Source organism: Microcaecilia unicolor, chromosome 5 (genome assembly GCF_901765095.1).
Source record: "Microcaecilia unicolor chromosome 5, aMicUni1.1, whole genome shotgun sequence".
Classification (NCBI taxonomy): Eukaryota; Metazoa; Chordata; class Amphibia; order Gymnophiona; family Siphonopidae; genus Microcaecilia; species Microcaecilia unicolor.
Window position 1 is genome coordinate 194909838 of NC_044035.1, and position 14809 is coordinate 194924646.

Consider the following 14809-nt stretch of genomic DNA (forward strand, 5'->3'; position numbering starts at 1 on the left):
CTTATCTTCAGCAGCTATTTATTCATGCAGTATTCAGTTCCAAGGTGTCCCCTTTCACTATCCACCCTTTCTCACTTTCTTCATGCCACTTCCTTAGGAGTCTTTTAATGAAAACACTGAAAATCCAATGTCTTTCTTTTATCACTTTTGTTCAAAACCGAAACATTAAAAACACAGGGTTCAACAAAAATATAGCCTTGGCTTTCTAGTTTTTGTGCCAAAGCTGAGCAGCCCTCCTCCCTCCCAGTGTTTGAAATCACACTGGTCCCTCCACCGCTGCTGTTGACCCTTTCAAACTGAAACCTTCCAGTCCGGTTTTCTTTACAACAACAAAAATAGCAAGATAATGTTCACAAACTTAACTTCCTAGTTTTACTGGGATTGAGGACTCCTGCCCCTTCGGTCTCCGTGCAGTTTGTCCCTACCACCTTCATCTCTACTGAGCTTTCATCAGGTTTCAAAGGTGTCTGCTCACAGTCCATAGGTTCAAGATAATACCTTTCCTATTTCCACCCGTCTACTGGGCAGGAGCCCTTCCCTTCCCTTCCCTGTTGCTCAGCTCAGCATACTTTCAGCTGTCTAGGAATGGCCACACCCCACCCTCTTCAGTGAGGAGGCCTCCAATATGGTTTTCCCCCTAGGAGAACTAACCTAGGTCCCTAGGACACCCCCTGACTACCAAGATAGGTACCTTCTTGGTGGGAATCATATTCCTAAGGGCTATTCCACTGGATTACTGCCCTCTAGAGGAAGTCTTTGGAAGGGCAGGCTCCTCTTCTATTAAGGCAGCACCACTCCGGGTTTTGAGCTGGTACTCTCAATGCTTTCTGGGAAATGTAGTAGGCTTTTCCCCCACTCTTGTGACAAGCCCTGGCTATACCTGGTCAACCCCCCCCCCCCCCCCCCCCCCCACACACACACACACTCCTTTAAGTGAAACTATGCTCAATTTCACTGAAAGGAGCGTGCAAGACGTCAGGAGGAAAAGAGAGCAAGACAGGGAATGTGGCAGCGTCAGAGACTGGTGCTGGACAAGGCTTCAGCTGGTTGGGGCTGGGTCTCCTGCCAGCAAAACCAGGGGCCCATATGAAATTTGGGGAGCCCACCTAGCTACGCCACTGCTTCCCAGGGTATCTTTAAAAGGGTTCTATAACTATTGGTCATTAGAAGACTCTTTCTATTAGCTCATCTCCCTAGCTGGGGCTTAATCCTGGGCTCTGGTCTCTCCTAAATACTTCCTTCTGACCTTCCCTAGGCCCCTTCGCTTAATTCCTAATTCTGGCTTCTTAGATCTAAATTCCTTATTTTTATTCCTAACCCTCTTCCTTGCCTTTAAATGTGCTCTTAAAGAGTCCATCATTTTAGGATTCCGTCCTTGTGGCCTTCTCCACCTCTTTTTAGGTCTGCCACTTCAGCTTCTAACTATTCCGGAATTTTTCCGTTTTCTAGCATCCCCAATATAGCATCCTCAATAATCTTTCTATTCCTACTTTGGACCCAAATTGGAGGGTCTTTCCTTGACAATACTTTGCAAAAATGGAAACTATTGTCCCTAACATCTGGCTTGGCCACACTAACACCCACTGATGGAGTGGCTTCATGTCCTTTTTTTCCTCTGAGAGGAAACCACCCCTTTCCATACCTTTCTTAGACAGTGCTAATTCTGAGAGTTTTTGGTCTGTGGATTCCACCCAGTTTCCTTAACCAGCGCCTTTGGGATTTTCTTCCTTTTAAACTGGACCCTAGCTCTAAGACCCCTGGGGTGGGGTTTGTTCATTTTACCTGTAGGTCCTGGCCAGGATCTGATTTACTCCTAGGTCCTCTGGAAGAACCCCATCTGCTTGACGTTTCCACTACCTCTCTGGGGAATTTCGCTTAAAGCTGACCCTCAGCTTTGCTTTCCATCTTAAACAGGTACTTCCACATTCCCTTGAGCTTCATACCCCTTGGCCATCCGAAGCTCTGGGGTATCGGCTAGCTGCTTCCTTATTAGTGCCATATCCTCCTCACCCTGCTAAAGAGCAACCCTTAACTTTATACCCTGCTGCCTCTCTTCCTGCAGCAAGTTTTGGATTTTATGGATCTCAGTTCCTAATTGAACTAATTCCGTCTCCATTTCATCTACTTTACCCTGGAGGTCTTTGTTTCTATCTGCCCATTCAGCGTTCTTATGCTTCTCCTCTTCCAGTCTAGCCTGCAGTTCTGCCTCATCAGCTTCTGCCTGCTCTTACTCTAGCTTAAGGGCACCTAGCTCATGCAAGTTTTCCTCCACTTGTTTGGATAAGGCCACACATCTATCCCCCAGATGCTGGTAACTTCTTTTACAACCTGGGAAAGTTTCTTATATCTAACTTCTAGTTCCTCATTAGACTTCCTAAAACCTTCAGTCTCCTCTTTAGCCTGTTGGATATCCCTAGCGCACTCAGCTATTTCCCTGGCTTTGCTGCAATTCCTCAGTTTGCTTTACTTGCTCCTATTGAGCCCTTGTTAGATCCTTGATCTTTTCTTTGGCTTGCAGTAGCTCCCCATGTAATTTATTTGTTGCATTTGTATCCCACATTTTCCCACCTATTTGCAGGCTCAATGTGGCTTACAATGTTCCGTCATGGCATAAGCCATTCCAGAGTAAAAGATACTATTGGTGTTACATAGAGAGCATGGATGATATAATTGAGTTAAGCAAGCAGATATAGTAAGAGAACATACAGAATATAAGGTGGAGTGGTGATGTGTTACAGTTTCAGTTATTGATCATTGTGGTATGCCTTGTTGAAGAGAGAGGTCGTCAGGGATTTACGAAAGTTAATTCGTTCGTAAATTGTTTTTAAGTTAAGTGGCAGTGCATTCCACAACTGCGTGCTCATGTAGGAAAAGCTGGATGCATGTGTTAGTTTGTATTTTAGTCCTCTACAGTTGGGGAAGTGGAGATTAAGGAATGTGCGCGCTGATCTTTTAGCATTCCTGGGTGGCAGGTCTACTACTACTACTACTATTTAGCATTTCTATAGCGCTACAAGGCGTACGCAGCGCTGCACAAACATAGAAGAAAGACAGTCCCTGCTCAAAGAGCTTACAATCTAATAGACAAAAAATAAATAAAGTAAGCAAATCAAATCAATTAATGTGAACGGGAAGGAAGAGAGGAGGGCAGGTGGAGGCGAGTGGTTACAAGTGGTTACGAGTCAAAAGCAATGTTAAAGAGGTGGGCTTTCAGTCTAGATTTAAAGGTGGCCAAGGATGGGGCAAGACGTAGGGGCTCAGGAAGTTTATTCCAGGCGTAGGGTGCAGCGAGACAGAAGGCGCGAAGTCTGGAGTTGGCAGTAGTGGAGAAGGGAACAGATAAGAAGGATTTATCCATGGAGCGGAGTGCACGGGAAGGGGTGTAGGGAAGGACGAGTGTGGAGAGATATGGGGAGCAGCAGAGTGAGTACATTTATAGGTTAGTACAAGAAGTTTGAACAGGATGCGAAAACGGATAGGGAGCCAGTGAAGGGTCTTGAGGAGAGGGGTAGTATGAGTAAAGCGACCCTGGCGGAAGATGAGACGGGCAGCAGAGTTTTGAACCGACTGGAGAGGGGAGAGGTGACTAAGTGGGAGGCCAGCAAGAAGCAGATTGCAGTAGTCAATAAGGTCAATAAGGTCTGACATATAGGCTGGGGCGTCTCCGTGAATGATTTTATGAACTAGAGTGCAGACCTTGAACATGATGCGTTCTTTGAGAGGCAGCCAGTGTAGTTTTTCTCTTAGGGGTTTTGCACTTTCGTATTTTGTTTTTCCGAATATGAGTCGGGCTGTTTGAAGTTTCTTGATGATTTGCTCTTCACAGCCAGTGTAGAGTGCATTGCAGTAATCTAGATGACTCAGCACCATTGACTGTACCAGGTTGCGGAAAATGCTCCTTGGGAAGAAAGGTTTTACTCTTTTGAGTTTCCACATTGAATGGAACATCTTCTTAGCTGTATTCTTCACATGACTTTCAAGTGTAAGATTTCGATCAATGATAACGCCAAGAATTTTCAGGATGTCTGAGACGGGAAGGGAAAAGTTTGGTGTGGTTAAAGTAGTAAATTGACTTGTGTTATATTGTGAAGTAAATACAAGACATTGTGTTTTTTCTGGATTGAGTTTCAATTGAAATGCATCTGCCCATGAATGCATGATTTGGAAGCTTTGGTTGATGTCATTGGTGATTTCCTTTAGATCATATTTGAACGGGATGTAACTCGTGACGTCATCTGCATATATGTATGGATTGAGATCCTGATTGGATAGTAACTTGGCTAAGGGTGTCATCATTAGGTTGAAGAGGGTTGACGAGAGGGGGGATCCTTGAGGGACTCCACATTCAGGTGTCCATGAAGCTGACGTATTCGAGTTAGATATCACTTGGTAAGATCTTATGGTCAGGAAGCCTCTGAACCAACTAAGAACGTTACCTCTGACTCCGAAGTATTCTATGTTGTGTAGTAATATTCCATGGTTAACCATGTCGAAAGCACTGGACATTATCTCCATAGTCTTTTCCACTTAGTTTTAAAAGCCTTGTACCACAGCATTAACAGATAGAATCTAACAGCCACTGCAGGATCTAATTTAGTATTCCCCCCCACCCCTAGGACAACTCCTCATTTATAGTCAGTTATTGTAATTAGGGTAACAAGCAAGGAGTGCTCTTATAGAGTTTTAAATACATTTCATTACCATCTAAGAAGGAAATACTAAATAAATCATACAATACACTATATAAAGTAAAAGACACTTTTATATTAGGCTAATATCCTTAATACTGTAGCAAGTTTTAAAATATTGGAAAACTCAAAAACACTAAGATGGAGTCAGCAGTCCAGCAGCGAGAGGGGTGCTATCCAGTCTTTTGCATTGAGTGTCACATGTATGATTATCTCCCAGTTGGTGAGGTGTCATATGTTTGCGCCCGATGCAAAGAGCTCCTAGCTCTTAGAGAACATGTCCGTTCTCTTGAGGCTAGAGTAGCAGACTTGGTGGAGCTGAGGGAGACAGAGAGGTACATAGAGGAGACCTACAGGGATGTTGTAGAGAGGTCCCACCTCCAGTCTAGTAGCCCTTGTGCTACCTTGGAGGAGGGAGGTCTCCTAGAAGGAGAGCATCACCCTGGTGAAGTAGGAAGTACTCCTGTAGCCAGGACCTGCCCACCAGGGGATGTACTATCCTCTCGCACTGAGGATATGTCTCCAAGTGCTGCCCGGGAGGGAAAGGTTAGGACAGCTGTTGTAGTTGGTGATTCGATCATTAGGCATATAGATAGCTGGGTGGCTGGTGGACGTGAGGATCGCCTGGTGACTTGCCTGCCTGGTGCGAAGGTGGCGGACCTCACTCGTCACCTAGATAGGATTTTAGATAGTGCTGGGGAGGAGTCTGCTGTCTTGGTACATGTGGGTACCAATGACATAGGAAAATGTGAGAGAGAGGTTCTGGAAGCCAAATTTAGGCTCTTAGGTAGAAAGCTCAAATCCAGATCCTCTAGGGTAGCATTTTCTGAAATGCTACCTGTTCCACGTGCAGGGCCCAAGAGACAGGCAGAGCTCCAGAGTCTCAATGCGTGGATGAGACGATGGTGCAGGGAGGAGGGTTTTAGATTTGTTAGGAACTGGGCAACATTCTGGGGAAGGGGGAGCCTATTCCGAAAGGATGGGCTCCACCTTAACCAGGGTGGGACCAGGCTGCTGGCATCGGCATTTAAAAAGGAGATAGAGCAGCTTTTAAACTAGAAATGGGGGGAAGGCCGACAGTCGCTCAAAAGCGCATGGTTCGGGAAAAGGTATCTTGCAAAGATACTTCACAAACAGGGAAGATACGGTTTCTGGATAGTGAGGTTACACAACAGACCGTGGTAGGCCAGGTGCCCTTAAATACAACTAAAGATCAGACAAAAGATGTCAAATCAATAGTGTCAGGTACTAAGCATCATGCAAATAAGAACAACAAACATACTCTGAAATGTCTATATGCAAATGCTAGGAGTCTAAGAAATAAGATGGGAGAGTTGGAATATATTGCACTAAATGAAAAATTGGATATAATAGGCATTACTGAGACCTGGTGGAAGGAGGATAACCAGTGGGACACTGTCATACCGGGGTACAAAGTATATCGTAATGATAGGGTAGACCGGACTGGTGGAGGGGTAACATTGTATATTAACGAGAGCCTTGACTCAGATAGATTACAAATTCAGCAGGACACAAATCACACCTTTGAATCACTGTGGGTTGAAATTCCATGTATAAAAGGGAAAAAAATGGTGATAGGAGTGTACTACCGTCCGCCTCGCCAGGATGAGCAGGTAGACACAGAAATGATAAAAGAAATCAGAGACGCGAACAAAATGGGCAATGTGATAATAATGGGTGACTTCAATTATCCAAATATAGACTGGGTAAATGTAACATCAGGACACGCTACAGAGATACAATTCCTTGATGAAATCAAGGACAGCTTTATGGAGCAACTGGTGCAGGAGCCGACGAGAGAAGGAAAAATTCTAGACTTGGTCCTTAGTGGAGCGCATGATCTGGTGAGGGACGTTATGGTACTGGGGCCGCTTGATAACAGTGACCATAATATGATCAGTTTTGACATCGACCTTGAAGTAACTGTACACAGAAAGTCAAATACGTTAGCGTTTAACTTTAAAAAAGGAGACTATGATAAAATGAGAAGAACGGTAAAAAAAAACTTAGGGGGGCAACTGAGAGAGTAAAAACTGTACAACAGGCGTGGACGCTGTTCAAAAATACCATCCTGGAGGCCCAGGCCATACATATTCCGCAAATTAGAAAAGAAAGACGGAAGTCCAAAAGACACCCGGCCTGGTTGAAAAGTGAGTTGAAGGAAGCTATTAGGGCTAAAAGAAACGCCTTCAGAAAATGGAAGAAGGAACCGTCTCAAAAAATAACAAGAAACAGCATAAGGAGTGTCAAAGCAAATGCAAGGCGCAGATTAAGAAGGCCAAGAGGGAGTATGAAAAAAAGATAGCATTAGAGGCAAAAAAACATAGTAAAAAATTTTTTTTCGGTATATTAAAAGCAGGAAGCCGGCAAAAGAATCGGTTGGGCCGCTGGATGATCGAGGGGTAAAAGGGGCGATCAAGGAAGACAAAGACGTAGCGGAGAGACTGAATGAATTCTTTGCTTCGGTCTTCACCGAGGAAGATTTGGGTGGGATACCGGTGTCGGAAATGGTATTTCAAGCGGACGAGTTGGAGAAACTTACTGACTTCACGGTAAACCTGGAGGACGTAATGGGGCAGTTCGGCAAACTGAAGACTAGCAAATCTCCTGGACCGGATGGTATTCATCCTAGAGTACTGATAGAACTGAAAAACGAGCTTGCGGAGCTACTGCTAGTGATATGCAACTTATCCTTAAAATCGAGCGTGGTACCGGAAGATTGGAGGGTGGCCAATGTAACGCCCATTTTTAAAAAAAGGCTCCAGGGGAGATCCGGGAAATTATAGACCGGTGAGTCTGACGTCGGTGCCTGGGAAAATGGTAGAGGCTATTATTAAAAACAAAATTACAGAGCACATCCGAGGACATGGATTACTGAGACCAAGTCAGCATGGCTTTTGTGTGGGGAAATCTTGTCTGACCAATTTACTTCAATTCTTTGAAGGAGTGAACAAACATGTGGACAAAGGGGAGTCGGTTGATATTGTGTATCTGGATTTTCAAAAGGCGTTTGATAAGGTACCTCATGAAAGGCTACAGAGGAAATTGGAGGGTCATGGGATAGGAGGAAATGTCCTATTGTGGATTAAAAACTGGTTGAAGGATAGGAAACAGAGAGTGGGGTTAAATGGGCAGTATTCACAATGGAGAAGGGTAGTTAGTGGGGTTCCTCAGGGTCTGTGCTAGGACCGCTGCTTTTTAATATATTTATAAATGATTTAGAGATGGGAGTAACTAGCGAGGTAATTAAATTTGCTGATGACACAAAGTTATTCAAAGTCGTTAAATCACGACAGGATTGTGAAAAATTACAAGAGGACCTTACGAGACTGGGAGACTGGGCGGCTAAATGGCAGATGATGTTTAATGTGAGCAAGTGCAAGGTGATGCATGTGGGGAAAAAGAACCCGAATTATAGCTACGTCATGCAAGGTTCCACGTTAGGAGTTACGGACCAAGAAAGGGATCTGGGTGTCGTCGTCGATAACACACTGAAACCTTCTGCTCAGTGTGCTGCTGCGGCTAAGAAAGCGAATAGAATGTTGGGTATTATTAGGAAAGGTATGGAAAACAGGTGTGAGGATGTTATAATGCCGTTGTATCGCTCCATGGTGCGACCGCACCTTGAGTATTGTGTTCAATTCTGGTCGCCGCATCTCAAGAAAGATATAGTAGAATTGGAAAAGGTGCAGCGAAGGGCGACTAAAATGATAGCGGGGATGGGACGACTTCCCTATGAAGAAAGACTAAGGAGGCTAGGGCTATACAGCTTGGAGAAGAGACGGCTGAGGGGAGACATGATAGAGGTATATAAAATAATGAGTGGAGTGGAACAGGTGGATGTGAAGCTTCTGTTCACGCTTTCCAAAAATACTAGGACTAGGGGGCATGCGATGAAACTACAGTGTAGTAAATTTAAAACAAATCGGAGAAAATTTTTCTTCACCCAACGTGTAATTAAACTCTGGAATTCGTTGCCGGAGAAAGTGGTGAAGGCGGTTAGCTTAGCAGAGTTTAAAAAGGGGTTGGACGGTTTCCTAAAGGACAAGTCCATAAACCGCTACTAAACGGACTTGGAAAAATCCAAAATTCCAGGAATAACATGTATAGAATGTTTGTACGTTTGGGAAGCTTGCCAGGTGCCCTTGGCCTGGATTGGCCGCTGTCGTGGACAGGATGCTGGGCTCGATGGACCCTTGGTCTTTTCCCAGTATGGCATTACTTATGTACTTATGTCAAATTGTAAGAGAAGTATGTTGTTGCCTTTTGCAATTGCTTGTTTAAATTTAGTCAGGAGAGTGACTAGTACTGTTTCGGTGCTGTGGTTAGATCTAAATCCTGAATGAGAGCCATGGAGAATTGAGAATTTATTTAAGTAGTTGGTAAGCCGTTTGGTCACTATGCCTTCCATTAGTTTGGTTATCAGAGGGATAGATGCTACTGGGCGATAGTTGGTTAACGTCACTTGCACTTTTCTTTGGGTCTTTAGGTATAGGGGTACGTAGAATATTTCCTTTATCCTTTGGGAAGAGTCCATTTTGTAGCATATAATTCAAATGCATCGTGAGGTCTGATATGAGTTGTTGAGGGGCGAATTTTATAAGGTTATTAGGGCATATGTCAAGTTTGCAGTGGGACTTGGCGAATCTTTTGAGCACTTGGGTAGGAAAACGTTGGTAATTGGGTTACCAACTAGGTAAGTAGGACTTGCACTTCCATATATTGGGAGTCCTGCTGACCTTTTAACTCCATTATACGAGCCTTTATTTGAGTCAGCTCCAGGCGTAGCCCTTGTACAGCCACTACCTGTCTCTCCCGGACCTTTTTAAGAGGGTCCGCAACCGAAGCACCTCCTGCCCCTTTTGTAGCTTACAGGTCTGTTCTGCTTCAAGCTGAGCACTTAGGACGTCCATAGATTGAGCATGTTCTTCCCTTATCTGTTAGACCTGGGACTCATGCACTTTTCTTTCTTCACCCAGGTCCTCTTCATATTGAGCTTCCTTTATTTCCAAACACTCCTGGAGCTTCCTCACTTGGGCTAATTCCTGGCTCACACGTTTTCCTACCTGATAAGCCTCCTCTAACTGAAGTGCCACTTTTTCCTCTCTCTGGGATATCTCCTCTATCCTATGGGTCAGTTCTTTAACTTGAGACTCCAGCCTCTGTCTTTCTATCTGCGAATGTAGCTGAGACCATTCGGCCTCCTTTTCTGCCATCTGTTGCTCCTTCTCAGACAAACTCTCCTTTAGGGCTTTTATTAACCCTCACTCACTTCTTTACTTTTGTGAGCTTTATCCCATTCAAGCTCTAACTCCCTAGCCAAATTATCCACTACCGCTTGCCACTTCTTTTATGCCGGGACTCTTGGAATGCTGCTCCTAGCAACTGTGCATTGTTCCTGGACTGCTCAAACTGTTCCATAACACCTACTAACATTTGCCCCCAGCCTATATTTGCCTCCAAAACCCGTTGCAGTTTATACTTCAGCGTCCCCTCCTTAGGGTTAACCTTCCTGAAGGCTTTACTTCAGACTCTATCTGGGTAGCTCTCTCCTTTAATATATTCTTCATGTCCACCTAGCCTAGTTCATCCAAGCCTTCCTTTGGGAATGTTCCCATCCCCCTTTCCAGGGCTAAATGTTTGCACCCTTCTAATCCCTGAAATTCCTTGTGCTCTTCACCTAAGGTGGCTGCCATCTGCTCACCTCTAGGAGGCACTAAAATTTCCTCACTGTGGTAGGGGTAGTATACCACTTCAGCCACTATACTGCACTCCCCGCTACAGTGTTCATGAGCTCTATTCACCTTGGGTTTCCCCTGTTCTAGCCCCAAATACTCTTCTGGACCATGACACAGGGTCTACACCACTGGGAATACACTTTCTTTCTCTCTTTTAGAGGCTTTGCCCTTTTTCCTGTTAGTCCTCAGCCACTATACCGCACTCCCCTCTACAGTGTTCATGAGCTGTATTCACCTAGGTTCCCCCTGTTCTTGCCCATGATATAGGGTCTCCACCACTGGGCTCACTCTCTCTTTTTCTCATCTAGAGGCCTTGCCCTTTTTCTTGTTAGCCTTTGGGCTATCTCCCTCTTGAAGTTTTGGGGCTACTCTCAGTTTGGGGTCCCCGTCTCTCTGCATCGAACTACATGGGCTACAAAGTTTCCTACCCTTTGGGCTTTTGGGTGTTCCCATAGCAGCTGGCTCCTCTTGGCCTTCCTGCCTGCTGACATCCCTATCCTCTTGGGTTCTTGGCTTTTCTCCGGTGACCCTCTCCACATGTACATAAGTATTGTCATATTGGGAAAGACCAAAGGTCCATCAAGCCCAGCATCCTGTTTCCAACAGTGGTCAATCCAGGTCACAAATACCTGGCAAGATCCCAAAAAAGTACAAAACATTTTATACTGCTTGTTCCAGAAATAGTGGATTTTCCCCAAGTTCCATTTAATAATGGTCTATGGACTTTCCTTTAGGAAGCTGTCCAAACCTTTTTAAAACTCCGCTAAGTTAACCGCCTTTACCACATTCTCTGGCAACGAATTCCAGAGTTCAATGAAATGTTGAGTGAAGAAATATTTTCTCCAATTCGTTTTAAATTTACTACATTGTAGCTTCATTGCATGCTCCCTAGTCCTAGTATTTTTGGAAAGCATAAACAGACGCTTCACATCTACCTATTCAACTCCACTCATTATTTTATAGACCTCTATCATATCTCCCCTCAGCCGCCTTTTCTCCAAGTTGAAGAGCCCTAGCCGCTTTAGCCTTTCCTCATAGGGAAGTCATCCCATCCCCTTTATCATTTTTGTCGCCCTTCTCTGTACCTTTTCTAATTCCACTATATCTTTTTTGAGATGCGGCGACCAGAATTGAACACAATAGTCGAGGTGCAGTCACACCATGGAGCTATCCTCATTTTTCCTTGTCATCAAGCAGATGAATCCATTACGAGTGGGTTGTGTCCATCAACCAGCAGGGGGAGATAGAGAGCACTGAAAAACCATAGTGCCTCATGGCCATCTAGCTCCATCTGCCTCTTCAGTATTTTCGATCTCCCCAGCAGGGTGGTGCAGCTTGTTCAAGCTCCTTCAGAAAATCTGGCTGGGGTGGCTCCTTTGATTGTGCCAGTTGTAGCAGGGGTGTAGTAGCTGATGGTGCCCACTTTAAAGGCAAATAGGTTAGCCCTTTCCCTGCCTTGCCTGGCCCCCGATGTGGAAGTAGACAAATAGGCAAGCCCTGTCCCTGTCTTTGCCCACGCTGTGGATGCAGGCACATAGGTTCGCCCTTTCCCTGCCTTTCCCACGCTACTGATCCTCCGGAGTTGGAAATTTGCCTCTTTCACTGTTGCTTCAAACTTTCCTCACAGCGTTAAAAAAAAAAAAAAAAGTCGCGTCGCGCTTTGGCGCTGCGATCCCAGAAAAGAGGTTTTCTTCTGATTGTGCAGCGTGACCGGAGCTCGGCGACTCGGTCTGGTGAGGTAAAAGCATTTTGTAGCTCCTCGGGGGAGGGCCCGCGTTCGGGACGATTTTGGCACGAATCCGCCATTTTGAATTTCTGCCATTTTCGGCGATGGCTGCTGAGAAAGTAAAGCGCTGTTCTGTTTGTGGCAAGCGCAAATCTGCAGCGGGGCTCTGTAAGGCATGCTTTTCAGACGGTAAAGCTGGCCCGAGCATGGCGAGCGATTTTCCTTCCCGCTCCGTGGAGCTGGCAGTGGGCGCCATTTTGGAACAGCATGGCGCGACCCCCGCTGAGGCGGAGGGGTTTGAGCCTGGAGGGGCGCCTCGTGTAGAGGCTATTAAAAGAGCTGTTTCCCCCAGACTGGAATCGGGAGGCCAGGGTGAGCCATTTTCCCCTGAATTTGTTTTATTGCTGCATAATGCATACATGTTAAAAAGAGCTCTTCCGCAGGGGTCCTTGGTGGCCCTGCTTCCTGTATCCCCTCCAGTGGAGTCTGGCCTTGGATTACCGTCAGGCGCATTTTCCCCTGACAGATGGCCGCAAGACAAGCGCAGAAGGGTGGATTCCCCTTCAGAGAGTGGCGCACCCCCCCCCCCCCCCCGTGGTCGGGATGTGAGGACTGAGGGGTCTGGCAGGCCTTTGTGGTCTGGAGAGCCAGAAGAAGGTGCAGGATTGCCACCGGATCCAGATGATCCTTCCGCGGTGAGGATTTTCCACCGCGATGAGCTGCCAGCGCTTATTACTGATGCCTTGCAGGTCCTCTCTATAGAAGACCCTGGGAGTACTGAGACCTCCTCCAGTAATCCGAGGGATGGCAAGTACTAAGAAGCCTGCTCGAGCCTTTCCTTTGCATGACTCCATCCAAGAGCTTATCACGGCTCAATGGGCTGACCCTGAGGGGCCTTTGAAAGTTGCCAGGGCTATGGGGCAATTATTCCCTTTAAGTGAGGAGCATTTGGCGCACCTAGCAGTGCCTAAAGTGGATGCCCTAGTCACGGCTGTGACAAAGAAAACTACCCTCCCAGTGGAAGGAGGAGCTGCCCTGAAGGACATGCAGGACCGTCGCCTGGAGGCAGCCATGAAATGGTCCTTTGAAATTTCAGGCCTATCCTTACGGGTGTCTGCATGCAGCTGCTACGCTGCCCGAGCCTGCCTCGCTTGGTTACAACAGGCAGTGGAATAGCCCGGAGATGGAGCGGAGCCCCTTACGGAGGTGGCACCACAGATGGAGTCGGCCTTGTCATTTTTGGCTGACGCCCTTTATGATCTGGTCAGAGCTTCGACTAAACAGATGGCTGTAGCGGTGGCGGCTCACCGTCTTCTGTGGCTACGGCATTGGGCAGCTGACATGGCCTCTAAGCAAAGGTTGAAGTTGCCCTTTCAAGGCCTTCCCCTGTTTGGTGAGGAGTTGGAGAAAATTGTGAAAGGCCTGGGGGATGCCAAACCCCGGCGCTTACCCGAGGATAGGCCGCGGCCTTCTTCCAAGGGTCAGGCGGTTCCCTCCTCTTACAGACCTCGCTTCCGTGAAGCTAGAAGGTACCACCCAGGGCGTTCTGCTGGGTTCACTTCGCGTGCCCGTTTTCATCAGAGGAACTCCTTTCACTCGGACAAACGTTCCGCAGCAGCAGGCTCAAGACCTGGAGTTCAAGGGCGACCCTCTCAATGATGGTGTGCCGGCCCCCTCCTCGATTCCTGTGATAGAAGGACGACTTTCCCTCTTTCTCGAGGAGTGGGCCAAGATTACCTCAGATCAGTGGGTCTTGGACCTGATCAGAAAAGGCTACAGAATAGAATTCAATGCCCCAATAAGAGATGTGTTTGTGGAATCCCGATGCGGTTCTGCTGCCAAACGGGCGGCAGTAGAGGAGACCTTGCAAGGCTTGATTCACATTGGGGCGGTTTCCCCCGTGCCTCCCGCTGAATGCGGCTCTGGTCGTTACTCCATTTACTTTGTGGTGCCACGAAAAGGAGGGTCTTTTCGGCCTATCCTGGACTTAAAACAAGTCAACAAGTCTATGATGTTTCACATGGAAACCCTGCGCTCCGTCATAGCGGCGGTACAGCCAGGAGAGTTTCTCACGTCTCTGGACCTGAAAGAAGCTTTCTTGCACATACCAATTTGGCCCCCGCACCAGAGGTTTCTGCGTTTTGCGGTGATGGGAAAACATTTCCAGTTTCGGGCCTTGCCTTTTGGCCTCGCCACAGCTCCCCGAATCTTTTCCAAAGTAATGGTGGTAGTAGTTGCTTTTCTCAGGCGAGAGGGTATCCGGGTTCACCCGTACCTAGACGACTGGCTCATCAGAGCAGACTCTGCAGAAGAGAGTCATCAGGTTACAGCCAGAGTGGTGTTTGTGCTTTTTGTGCCATGCCTCCAGAGTCTCTAATCACGGCTGGGCACTACTCACACAAATGCAATCCCCTCGACCCCGGTACCTTAAAAGAACCAGACAACTGGTAGCACTATTTAGACTGCAACAAAGACAAAAAGAGACCAAGGAAGCGCTTCCTGGGGTTAACACAGGTTTATTTAATTATCCAGAGATTAGGATAAAAAAATAAGAAAATATTCAAGTATAGTCTAGAATATGACAGAAATGAGAACATTATATAGAAATGGAAATGGCAATGGAAAGTGGGAGCAGG

General features: G+C 46.5%; 1 protein-coding gene across 1 annotated transcript in view; it reads left to right on the forward strand.

Annotated features, from left to right (window-relative positions):
- The window catches only part of LOC115471227 (cell surface glycoprotein CD200 receptor 1-like), a 180502-nt gene that overhangs the window by 18799 nt on the left and 146894 nt on the right, over nt 1-14809 (forward strand). The window lies entirely within an intron of this gene.